The sequence below is a fragment of the Rhinoderma darwinii genome, chromosome 2 (assembly GCF_050947455.1).
Source record: "Rhinoderma darwinii isolate aRhiDar2 chromosome 2, aRhiDar2.hap1, whole genome shotgun sequence".
NCBI lineage: Eukaryota > Metazoa > Chordata > Amphibia > Anura > Rhinodermatidae > Rhinoderma > Rhinoderma darwinii.
Genome location: NC_134688.1, coordinates 418,735,549 through 418,747,976, shown reverse-complemented (window position 1 = coordinate 418,747,976; position 12,428 = coordinate 418,735,549). Strand labels below are relative to the sequence as shown.

Here is a 12,428-nt window from a genome sequence, read left to right as displayed (position 1 = left end):
TAACATAAGTATATGTCCCATCAAAGATTTGATTTAGTTGCGATCTGCAGCAGAAGTGGTCATAGGTTTTTACGATGGAATCTGTTTTTTGTTGAGTCGGGTGGTCTAACTAACAACTAAAGATGGGCATATGTCACTAACAGAAGACACTGGTTTGCATGCTCCTTTTTTAAATGTCCCAGTGCCCCCATAATAACAGCAGCCATAGTAAGTTACTTAATGCATTTGCTCCACAGTCATGCCTTTCCAAAACATGACCATGTTGCACCTACCCTCTGCCCTGCTCTATGCTAGATTGTACATTAGTAGTTTAGGATTATGCAAGTCTCGCACCTGGTAATGGCACTGATGGAAACTCACAAGACGCTATATGACTCACTATTTAACATTTCATTTGTTGGTATCAGAATCACTGCAACGTAAACCTACAGTATGAGTAGGCAGTTTTCCCACTTATATGTTGAAGACTCCACTCGAACAGTCTGGTGTCCTAATCTCGATATCCTGGTCCCTGATCTGGGGTCTACCGGTACATGAATATCTATTATTTGGCCACCAATGATTGGGTTGAGCAGGTATCCTACATATAGCCCGTTCTCTGATTTTAGACACCATTGTTGTGCCTGTCCCAGTATTGAATCCACAGTAACCATTGTAATTTACTTATTGTAGGTGGAACACGACGCTTTAGTAGTGCCCAGTGGCACCTACAGAAAATTGTGAATGACTCCGTGGACAGCTCAGACGATGAGTTCTTTGATGCCAGAGGTATGTTCTAAGTCCTAAGAATTTCATTTAATATTGCTGTCTTGAGAAATTGTACAACTATTGTTTTTGTTTTTTTTTAAATATTCACTTTAATTTTTAAGGCTATTTATCATTTTGCAATGAGTTTTCTTATTGATTCACTGAGTCTAAGATAAGTCATCAGAAATTGTATTGACTCAAAATATCTTACTGTTTTGTGTATACAGCTCCTATGCAGTACTATGTATCTCCATGATTACAGACTAGCAAACCCCATGTGTAGTATAATCCTGAATTCCTTCCTCTTTGTTAACCTACTGACAACAGAAGAGAGGCAGATAAATGAGGGGAACGCATGACTGCAGACTCAGAATAAACACCGGGTTAGGCCCCATGCACATGACCGTAATTACGGACCCATTGATTTCTATTGCCGACTGACACCTTCCCCTATATTTACGGGAAGGTGTCCGTGCTGTAGAAAATTTCTGTAAAAAATAGGACGTCCTATTTTGCATTTTACGGACCGTGCTCCAATACATAATGAGAGCACGGCCCACAAATGGGGACGGATGTCTGCGGCCGTCCGCGCCAGTAATCATGTTAGTTATTCACGTCCGGCCTTCGTTTGTAGTCTGTAACCATGAAGATAAATAGATTAGTATTGGAGCTGCATACACAAAACAGTAAGACCTTTTTAATCAGCACTATTTGCAAAGTTGCTTTTTTTTCTTATTTTAGGTTTTGTTCACATCTGCGTTGGGGTCCCGTTCTGATGTTCCGTCGGAGGTTTCCGTCAGACACAAACTGACATCGATCCGGCAAAACGACGGACCCGGTGCACAAAAAAGACAAACGGAAACCACAGGCACCTGAGGATGAGTTTTCATTAAAGAACCAGAGGTTTCTGTTTCCATCACCATTGATTTCAATGGTGATGGAAACAGAAACCTCTGGTTCTTTAATGAAAACTCATCGTCTCATTGAGCTTAACCTCTTTAGGACACAGCCTATATTGGCCTTGTGGACACAGTCAGTTTTTTTCAAACCTGACATGTGTTAATAACTTTGGATTGCTTTTACCTATCCAAGCGATTCTGAGATTGTTTTCTTATGACATATTGTACTTTTATGTTAGTGGATAAATTTGGTCGATTAAACTCAGTATTTTTTTGTGAAAAACACCAATAGAGAAAATTTGCAAAAATTTGCATTTTTATAATTTTAAATGCATCTGCTTCTAAAACAGATAGCAATAAAACACAAAATAGTTGCTAATTAACAGTTCCCAGTTTTATTTTTCCAGGACGCTACAAGGCTTAGAACTTTAGCAGCAATTTCTCACATTTTTAAGAAAATTTTTTATGGACCAGTTGCGTTCTGAAGTGGCTTTGAGGGCCTTATATTTTAGAAAGTCCCCATAAATCACCCCATTTTAAAAAGTGCACCCCTCAAATTATTCAAAACCGCATTCAGAAAGTTTCTTATCCCTTTAGGCGTTTCACAGGAATTAAAGCAAAGTAGAGGTGAAATTTCCAAATTTCATTTTTTTTGCCGAAATTCATTTGTAATACTTTTTTTTTGTACCACAGAAGGTTTTACCTGAGAAATACAACTCCATATTTATTGCTCGGATTCTGAAGTTTTTAGAAATATCCCACATGTAACCCTACTCTGGTAATGGACTGAAATACAGGTCTCAGAAGTAAAGGAGCACCTAGTAGATTTTGGGGCCTCCTTTTTTTTTTAGAATATATTTTAGGCACCATGTCAGGTTTGAAGAGGTCTTGTGGTGCCAAAATAGTGGAAACCCCCAAAAAGTTACCCCGTTTTGGAAATTACACCCCTGAAGGAATTTATATAGGGGAATAGTTAGAATTTTGACCCCCACAGGTTGTTTGCTAAATTTATTGTAATTAGTCTGTGAAAATGAAAATCTACTTTTTTTTCTGAAAAAAAAAGTATAAATATTTACAAAGAATAAAGGAGAATTTATTAGAATTAGGCAGTTAAAATGTTTTAATAATTTTCACAAGGGATAAAGGAGAAAAAGCATGCCAAGAATTGTGAATGAATTTCTCCTGAGGACGACAACACCCCACATGTGGTCATAAATGGTTTTTTTCATTCAAAATTAATTAACCCTTTCAGGACTGATCCATTTTTTCCTTTTTCGTTTTTCTCTCCCCGCCTTCCAAGTGCCATATCTTTTTTTTGTTTTTCCATCGATAGGTGAGGGCTTTTTTTTGCGGGAGGAGTTGTAGTTTCTATTGACACCATTAAAAGTACCATATAATGTACTGGGAAACTGAAAAAAAATTCTTTGCAGGCTGAAATTGGAAAAAAACTGCGATCGCTTTTTGGGTTTTCGTTTTTACGGCTTCCACCGTGCGGTAAAAAATGACCAATTAACTTTATTCTGCGGCTCATTGGTATTAGGGCGGATTTACACGAACGTGCAACACGCGTGATTTTCACGCGCATCTCACGGACCTATGTTAGCCTATGGGGCCGTGCAGACAGTCCGTGATTTTCACGCAGAGTGTGTCCGCTGCGTGAAACACATGACATGTTCTATATTTCTCCGCTGTTTGAAGTCAATGGGTGCGTGAAAATCACGCGCACCACACGAAAGCACTTCCGTGTGACGCGCGTGATTCGCGCAACAGCAGTAACAAGTATGATTGAAAACAGAAAAGCACCATGTGCTTTTCTGTTTACAAACATGTAAACAGAGTGTCATAATGATGGCGAAAATCACGCAGCCACGCATCATATGGTGATGACACACGGAGCTGTTAAGTGCCTTTTGCGTGTGCAAAATGCCACGTTTTTTTGCGTGCGCGAAACGCACACGCCCGTGTAAATCCTCCCTTACAATGATACCAAATTTGTATGGTTTTTAAAAAAAATATTTTTACAAAGAAGCAATTTGTTAAAAAAAATATTTTTTTTGTTATACCACATTCCGAGAGCCATAATTTATTTATTTTTTGGTTGATTGAGCGGTGTGAGGGCTTATCTTTTGCCAGACACACAACTATTGGTATATACAACTTTTTAATCACTTTTTACTCCATTTTTTTGAGAGCTAAGGTTACCAATATACAGCGATTTTGGCGGTTTTAAATTCTTTCTTTTTTATGGCGTTCACCGTGTGAGTTAAATAATGGTATATTGTATTCGTTTAGACTTTTACGGATGCAGGGATTTCAATTTTGTTTATTTTTTTTATATTTGACATAACTTTAGAGGAAAATGGGAAACGTTGTTTTTAACTTTTTTATTAGTTTTTTTTTCACTTCTAATAACTTTTTATATAACTTTTTTTTACACATTTTATTAGTACCCCTAGGGACTAACGATTGCGGGTACAATACACAATACACAATTCCCATTGCAGTATATTGTCATTTTTATTGACACCGTTTTTAGCAACCAGTCCCCTCTAGACATTTGTTCTAAGTAATTACTGATGCACAAACACATTTGGAATCATACTCTGGTAGTTTTACTAGTATTTATGGTGATCCACTTTTAAGTAGTCACTTACACTGATTTTATATGTTTGCATTGATAATATTAACTCTTCACTGCTTAGATAGTTTTATAAATTTTGTATAAATTTACTCACAGGATGGGATGTCATAAGATATCTGCTACATATATTGTGCACCTGGTCTTTGTATTTCATGCTTGAGAAAGACCCTGACAGGGTTGAAACCTTGCAAGGTCATGTTTTTGGTGAATTAAAAAGTACTTTTTCTACTTTGCTGCAGTCTCTTTCTCTGTTTTGGACATGTGCAATACCAAGCATCAGCTGGAGTAATGTAAAGCATGCCGCCAATGGACTCGCAGTGGGAACAGGTTTTTTTTGCAGACATTAATTACATTTTACTGGAAGTCTTGTGAATGAATTTGGCGGATGCCAGGAGAATGCTGCATACCGGAATGCATAGTACCTACTGTAAAATTTGGTGGAGAAGGGATAATGACATGGGGCTGTTCTTCATGGTTTGGGCTAGGCCCCTTATTTCCAATGAAGAGTAATGTTAATGCTACAGCTTACAAAGACATTTTAGACAAGCATATGCTTCCTCGCTTTGTCCACCAGTTTTAGTCTAAAGCCTTGACAAGAGTTTGATAATAATCTTCTTGTGGTCTTGAACTCCATTAGGCCAAGTTTATGATGATTTGTTATTTTTAGGCATATCCGGCTTGTAAATAGTTAATGCAATAACTCCTTTAACAAGGAGAAAGCATTACAAGGTTTCAGCACTTTCCATTCTAAAGTGAATTGGACCTATTTTTCGCTCACAGAGAACCCCTCTGAATGGGAAATCTTAACACCAAGTACATAAAGTTTAATTCCATTCTATAGGAGCAACAGAATTATCTGTAATCTATGTGATTTGCAATTCCTAAAACACAGGGCACCTCTTTTCATAATCCTGCTTTCAACATAAAAATCCTTTCACTGGTCGCCTCAAAGATCAGCTCAGAATAGGCAAATAACTGTACCTTGGTTACATGCATTGCTCATGTTTTTAATCTGAAATTTAAACAAACTAAACTTAGAATTCATTTATTTTTAAAGATTCTTAAAAAGGGATTGTATTCTGCTTTTTGTTTTTGCCAGAAACAGCGCCACTCTTGTCTATGGGCTGTGTCTAGTATTCCAGGTCAGCCCCATTCACTTAAATTAGGCTCCGCTGTAATACCTTACACAGCCCATGGGCCAAGAGTGCCGCTGTTTCTTCAAATCTCGCACAACCCCTTTAAAGCGACTCTCTAGTCAAAAACACAAAATGAACTATAAACTGCGAAATTATAGTTAGAGGATCTGTCACTCGTTTAGTAATTCCCAATCCCCTAGGTAATCTAATAGGCACTATCACATTGATAATACTAGTGAAAATATAAGTTATGAGCTTTTTTTCCTAAATATGCAAATTAGACTATACTAGCCAAGTGGGTGTCAACACCAGCGACTCTCCTGAGGTGGAGTTACCTCACAGCCTCTGACGCTGTCCTATGAGCATGAAGCTGCTTCACACACCGTGTGAGAGACTGAGATGGGAGGGAAGGGGGATCACTTAAAATGGCTATATTTTAGGCTGTGGACCACCTAGAAAATATGAAATATGAGATTCTAATCTTTCATATGCCACCAGGATTTCAGTTCTATCTGTGAAACAACCAGATGTTTCACCAGTTGAAAATAGTCGGGAGTGGAAGCTGTTTTCTATATGCATATACAGTTTCCATTCCTGACTGTGTCTTTAACTGGTGATACCTCCGGTTGTTTCACAGCTAGAACTGCGATCCGGTGGCATATGAAAGATTAGAATCCCATCTTTCATGTGCCACCACTGTTCTAGTTATGGCTATTTTAAGTGAGCCCCTTCTCTCCAGCCTCAGTCCCTCACACAGTGTGAAGCAGCTTCATGCTGATAGGACAGTGTCAGAGGCTGTGAGGTAGCGCCACCTCAGGAGAATCCCTGGTGTCCACAACCACTTGTCTAGTATAGCATCATTTGCATATTTAGAAAAAAGCTCATAACTTTAAAATAAACGATTTGAGAGACCATTTTCACAATCCTTATCAGTGTGACGGCACCTATTAGATTAGCTAGGAGATTGAGCATTAATAAACAAGTGACAGATCCTCTTTAAAGGGGTTTCCCCACGAAACACATGCATCCCCTATCCACAGGATAAGGGATACATGTGTGATCACTGGGGGTCAGCGATAAGAACAATGTGTCTTTCTTGGATACCAGACAGTTGGGACCAGAACACAGGACTGGAGTCAGGAGCAAGCAGGAGAAGGTCACCAGGTTTGTTAACTACAATTTTGCAGTGTATAGTTGATTTTTCGTTTTTGACTGGAGGGTCGCTTTAAGTGTAACAGAAGCATTTGATATACAGTACCAGCTCCTTCCTATTCAATCTGTTTCCCTTCTTTCTTTGTGTTTCAGGTGTTAGATTAGTTCATATATTTAATCTCGAGTGATTTTCATTTTCTTCCTAATGCCTCTGTTTTGATAACTCCACACAAAGAAACAATTGTGGTTCGTATAAAAAAAGAACAGTTACAATTGCTTACACTTCCGATAATTACTCTTTTAAGTCGATTTTATTGGGAACTGATAAAATGATACAATTTTTGTTTAAGTTTCACTTCTTGATATAATGGGTTTCATTAAATGACTTCTATGATCAGAGATATATTAAATGTATCACTGGTTGACAGGAGATCATAAAGTAATCTGTTGAAGTATCAGGGAAGTAAGCATTGTTGTAAACTGAGTAACATTATTTTGAATTCAATACAATATGCAAGAACATTCTGCAATCTGATAACAGACGTGAGATGGATACTCATGTAGAGATCAGTGATCTCTATGGTGCACCAGAACACATGCGCCCATCCCTGAAGATGAATGTCAAGCAAGGATGGAGGAAGAATATAGCATAAGAATGTAATCAAGGATATATAGTATTAACTATTTAGGCACAGAAAGCATGTGCCTAGTTGAAGACAAAATTAGTATATTAAAACAAATCTCCTCCCAGACTATTAAACTGCACTTATGCTCTTGAATGAAACCCATGTACTTCACTTGTCCTGCACCGTAGACTTAAAGAATAATTGCAACTTCCTCTGCCAGCTTCCAGTAGGAAGTTCAACCTTTAGAAGCGTTTTAACAGGAAGCACAGATCTGTGCATTAAAGAAGCATAAATTCTATTAAAAAAAAGGCCCGAAGCTCATATTTGTCTACTCTCCAGGAATTTTGCTGGAGTCTTCTGAAATAGACGAGATCTCCTATTTTTCTATACAGCAGTAAGGGGAACTTTGTTACTTCCATAGTTTTTAATGGCAGCTGTATAAAGTTTTATGCAGTCATGCCACCATCAGTGAGGTTGTAGGCAGCCAGAATTGTATTATTTCATTCCATGTCTGTGTGAAGGGAGGCACTCTACTGGAACTGTTTATTTCGGGCATTCCAGTGGCACTTTTATTGTGGTCAATTTAACACGTTTATTGGTGTCTTTGTTTATGGTGGGCACTCTTTATGTCATGCTGATGGCTGTGTTAATAGAGATACGTTGTCTTTTTTTATGGGGATCTTGGTCTCCACTTTTGGGTGAAGTTTAAATTAAGAAAATGTCAAGTCTTCCTGAAAAAGATTCTTTAAAGTATGGTAATGCCTAAGTGGGTTTGCTCTGTTGCTGTATAAAGGGACTGTGCAACTGGTTATCTGTGGTTACCCCAGGCCCATACTCGATGACTGCTATAGTGCACCAGCTAGCTAGTATGCACTAGTCCCACGGTTAAAGGGGGGTTTGGCAATCATAATTGCATCTCGCGCCTGCTTTGGAGAGGAAGAAATCCTAACTCATCGAGGGAACGGGGTTGGGTGAGCGTATTTTGTTTTTTTCAGGCGCTCAAAGGAGGTTCTATTAATGGTGGTAGGACACTACTTTTGTAGGGGGCATAAAAGGGTCTTTATTAAGTGGTGGCATAAAGGGGGTATTATTACTAAGTGGTGGGCATAAAATGGGGCATTATTTCAGAGTGGGGGCATAAACGGGGGCATTGTTACTGAGTGGAACAAAAAAGGGGCATTATTGCTGAGTGGCAGCATAAAAGGGGCATTATTTTTGAGTTTGGGCATAAAAGGGGTATTACTGTGGGGGCCTAAAGGGGGCTCTATTACTGTGGGGGGGCACTAAAAGCGACATTAGCACTATGTACAGTCTAAAGAGGACACTATTACTGTGTGGGGTGAACTAAAAGCTGGGTAGGGTGCTGAAAAAGCAAGGAGCCAAATATGGAAAATTCTGCAGGGACATGTCTTTGTCAGGAGAAGTCGTCATTGCAGTCTTGACTGGACATAGAAGAAAAGGGAAAGTGAGCGACTCTAATCACAGAAGACGTCACCTGAAAGTCACTGGATGTCATTGTACTCTAATTACTTATATGGTCTGCAGAGCTCCTGTGTAGGACTGGTATCTACCACTATATGGTCACTGTATGGTGGAAATATTGGTCTTTGTAAAGTGGATTTTATTGAGTACCAGCATGTTGGTATTATTCAGTTAAAATATGGGGTGGTAATATGTGATCATGGTGTGGTGATTATTATTTGGCTCTTTATAGTAGTACTATTTGGTAACTGTATGACTGTAATATTTAGAGGTATACTATCATATATAGATAAGTGCTTTTGAGGTTGGAAGCATACAACTGTCTAAAATGTCTTTGTATGTTGTAGAATTAACATTACTTTTCATTGTAAATAAGGGGCCTAGCCCAAACCCTGAAAAATAACCCAAACCATTTATACTAACCAAATGTTACAGTAGGCGCGATGCATTCCTGTAGGTACAATTTTACTTAATCAAATAAACCCAGATTTGTCCATCCGACTGCCAGATAGTGGCACATGATTCAGAGAACGTGTTTTTAGTGCTTCAGAGTCCAGTGGCGGCATGCATTACACTACCCCAGATGATGCCTGGCATTGCTTGGGGTGATCTTAGGCTTGTGTGCAGGTGCTCAACGATGGAAACCCATTTCATGAAGCTCCTGACACAGAGTTTTTGGGATGATGTCACTTGGGGAACTAGTTTGGAACTCTATAGTGACCTTTATGCAATTCTAACATGCCACGCGCTTCAGCACTCGGCGGCCCTGCTCTGCGAGTTTGAGTGGTCTGCTGCTGTGGATGAGCTGTTACAGCTAGAGACATCCACTTCCCAATATTAGCATTTACAGTTGATTTAGATTTAGTAGATCAGAAATTTTGACTTGTGACATTCTATGACAGTGGCATGAAAGTTATTTAGCGCCTCTGTATGACCTGTGTGGCTGTGTCCTTGATTTCATGTACCTGTTCGCAATGGGTGTGGCTAAAACTCCTGAACTTAATAATTAGGAGGGGTGTTCACATACTTTTAGTCATATAGGAAATTATTAAATAGTGCCGTGCTAAGTACCAAGTCCCAGAATATATTAATCTGGCATTTAGTGCTTCCATGAATGCTTTGAGTACCATATGCCTTTTACATGGCATCAGCCATATTTACCTCTGCCCGCGCCACGACATACTATTGCGTCAGAGTGGGGGAGGTAGTGCTCTGAGAGGGCTCATCCGCAGAGCCCGCTCCGTACACAGCGGGTGACAGCTATGTTTTACAGCTGACACCCGGGAATAACAGCCAGGAACAGCGATCGATTGTTTAACCCCTTAGATGCTGTGATCAAGTACGATCGCAGCATGTAAGACGTTACAAATAGTGGGGTGCACCCTGCAAAGCGATCAGGGGCACCAATGGTTGTCATGGCAGTCCAGGGGCCTAATGACCTTATGAAGGCTCCCAGGGCTGCCTTTCTTCATCTCCTGTTAAGCCTTGTCTCTGGCACGGCTTAACAGGAGCCTGTAAAAATGACAATACACAGCAATACATTAGTATTGCAGTGTATTGTACCAGCGATCTAACGATTGCTGGTTCAACTCCCCTAGAGGGACTAATAAAATGTGTAAAAAAAGATAAATAATGTTTTTAATACTGTAAAAAAAATACAAAAATTAAAAGTTAAAAAAACTCTCCTTTTCCTATTTTCCTCTGAAGTAATGTAAAAATTTTAAAAAAATACAATTGGTATGACTGCATCCGTAAAAGTCCGAATTATTACACTATAGCATTATTTAATGCGCATGGTGAATATCGTAAAAATACAACAATATAAAACGCAACAATCGCTGTTTTTTGGTCACTTCATATTTCACAAAAAAATGAATAAAAAAATGATCAAAAAGTCTCGTGAAGCCCAAAATGGTACCAACAAAAACTAGAGCTCGCCCCGCAAAAAATAAGCCCTCATACCACTCAATCAATGGAAAAATAAAAAAGTTATGGCTCTCTTAATGTAGCAACATAACACAAAAATTTTCTTTTTAATAGCTTCCTTGTAAAAGTAATAAAACATTCTTAAAACTATAAATTTTGTATTGCCATAATCGTATTGACGGGTAGAATAAAGCTCGCATACTATTTTTACCGTATGGTGAAAGCCGTAAAAACAAAACCCCTCAAAAGATTGAGGAATCGCTGTTTTTTCCGATTCAACCCCACAAAGAATTTTTTTGCAGTTTCCCAATACATTTATATGGTACAACAAATGATACCGTTAAAAACTACAACTTGCCCCGCAAAAAACAAGCCCTCATATAGCTATAATGACAGAAAAAGAAAGAAGTTATAGCGTTTTTAATGTGGGGAGGAAAAAATTAATATGAAAATCCAAAAAATGGCTTGGTCCTGAAGGGGTCACCTTACGTTTTTTTCATACTGATGACCTATACACAGGATAGCTCATCAGTATATGATCGGTGGGGGTCTGACACCCGATTCCCCGCACGATCAACTGTTCTGGCTGCCTTCTGCGCTGGATGTCAGTGCCGGAAGCAGATGGTTCTGGTCACGGTATAGTGGCCGTGCTGTAGTACTGCAACTCTGCTCCTATTCAACTGAAAAGGAGCAGAGATACAGTTCTGCTGCACGGCTCCTATACAGTGTACGAAGCCTTCTGCTTCCGGCACTGAACACTGCATAACATCCGGTGCCCGGAGGCAGCTGATCAGTGTGGCGTCCGGGTATCGGACCCCCATCAATCATATGCTGATGACCTATCCTGTAGATAGGTCATCAGAAAAAAAACGTCCTGTGCCCGCACAACCCTTTTAATACTAATTATCTGCACACTATTTTCTTGCACCTTTCCTATATAGTAGGGCTTATTGTGATATGCATATATACAGTGGAGGAAATAAGTATTTGATCCCTTGCTGATTTTGTAAGTTTGCCCACTGTCAAAGACATGAACAGTCTAGAATTTTTAGGCTAGGTTAATTTTACTAGTGAGAGATAGATTATATAAAAAAAATTAAAAAAAATCACATTGTCAAAATTATATATATTTATTTGCATTGTGCACAGAGAAATAAGTATTTGATCCCTTTGGCAAACAAGTCTTAATACTTAGTGGCAAAACCCTTGTTGGCACGCACAGCAGTCAGACATTTTTAGTAGTTGATGATGAGGTTTGCACACATGTTAGATGGAATTTTGGCCCACTCCTCTTTGCAGATCATCTGTAAATCATTAAGATTTCGAGGCTGTCGCTTGGCAACTCGGATCTTCAGCTCCCTCCATAAGTTTTCGATGGGATTAAGGTCTGGAGACTGGCTAGGCCACTCCATGACCTTAATGTGCTTCTTTTTGAGCCACTCCTTTGTTGCCTTGGCTGTATGTTTCGGGTCATTGTCGTGCTGGAAGACCCAGCCACGAGCCATTTTTAATGTCCTGGTGGAGGTAAGGAGGTTGTCACTCAGGATTTGACAGTACATGGCTCCATCCATTCTCCCATTGATGCGGTGAAGTAGTCCTGTGCCCTTAGCAGAGAAACACCCCCAAAACATAATGTTTCCACCTCCATGCTTGACAGTGGGTACGGTGTTCTTTGGGTCATAGGCAGCATTTCTCTTCCTCCAAAAACGGCGAGTTGAGTTAATGCCAAAGAGCTCAATTTTAGTCTCATCTGACCACAGCACCTTCTCCCAATCACTCTCAGAATCATCCAGATGTTCATTTGCAAACTTCAGACGGG

The 12,428-nt window shown here is 39.3% G+C and overlaps 1 protein-coding gene across 1 annotated transcript in view; it reads left to right on the top strand.

Annotated features, from left to right (window-relative positions):
- The first annotated feature begins 685 nt into the window (after positions 1-685).
- The window catches only part of PITPNM3 (PITPNM family member 3), a 261,407-nt gene continuing 249,664 nt past the window's right edge, over positions 686-12,428 (top strand). Inside the window, exon 1 of the mRNA XM_075854250.1 lies at positions 686-768. The gene's annotated coding sequence lies outside the window, so the exon portion shown is untranslated. The remainder of the gene's footprint in view (positions 769-12,428) is intronic.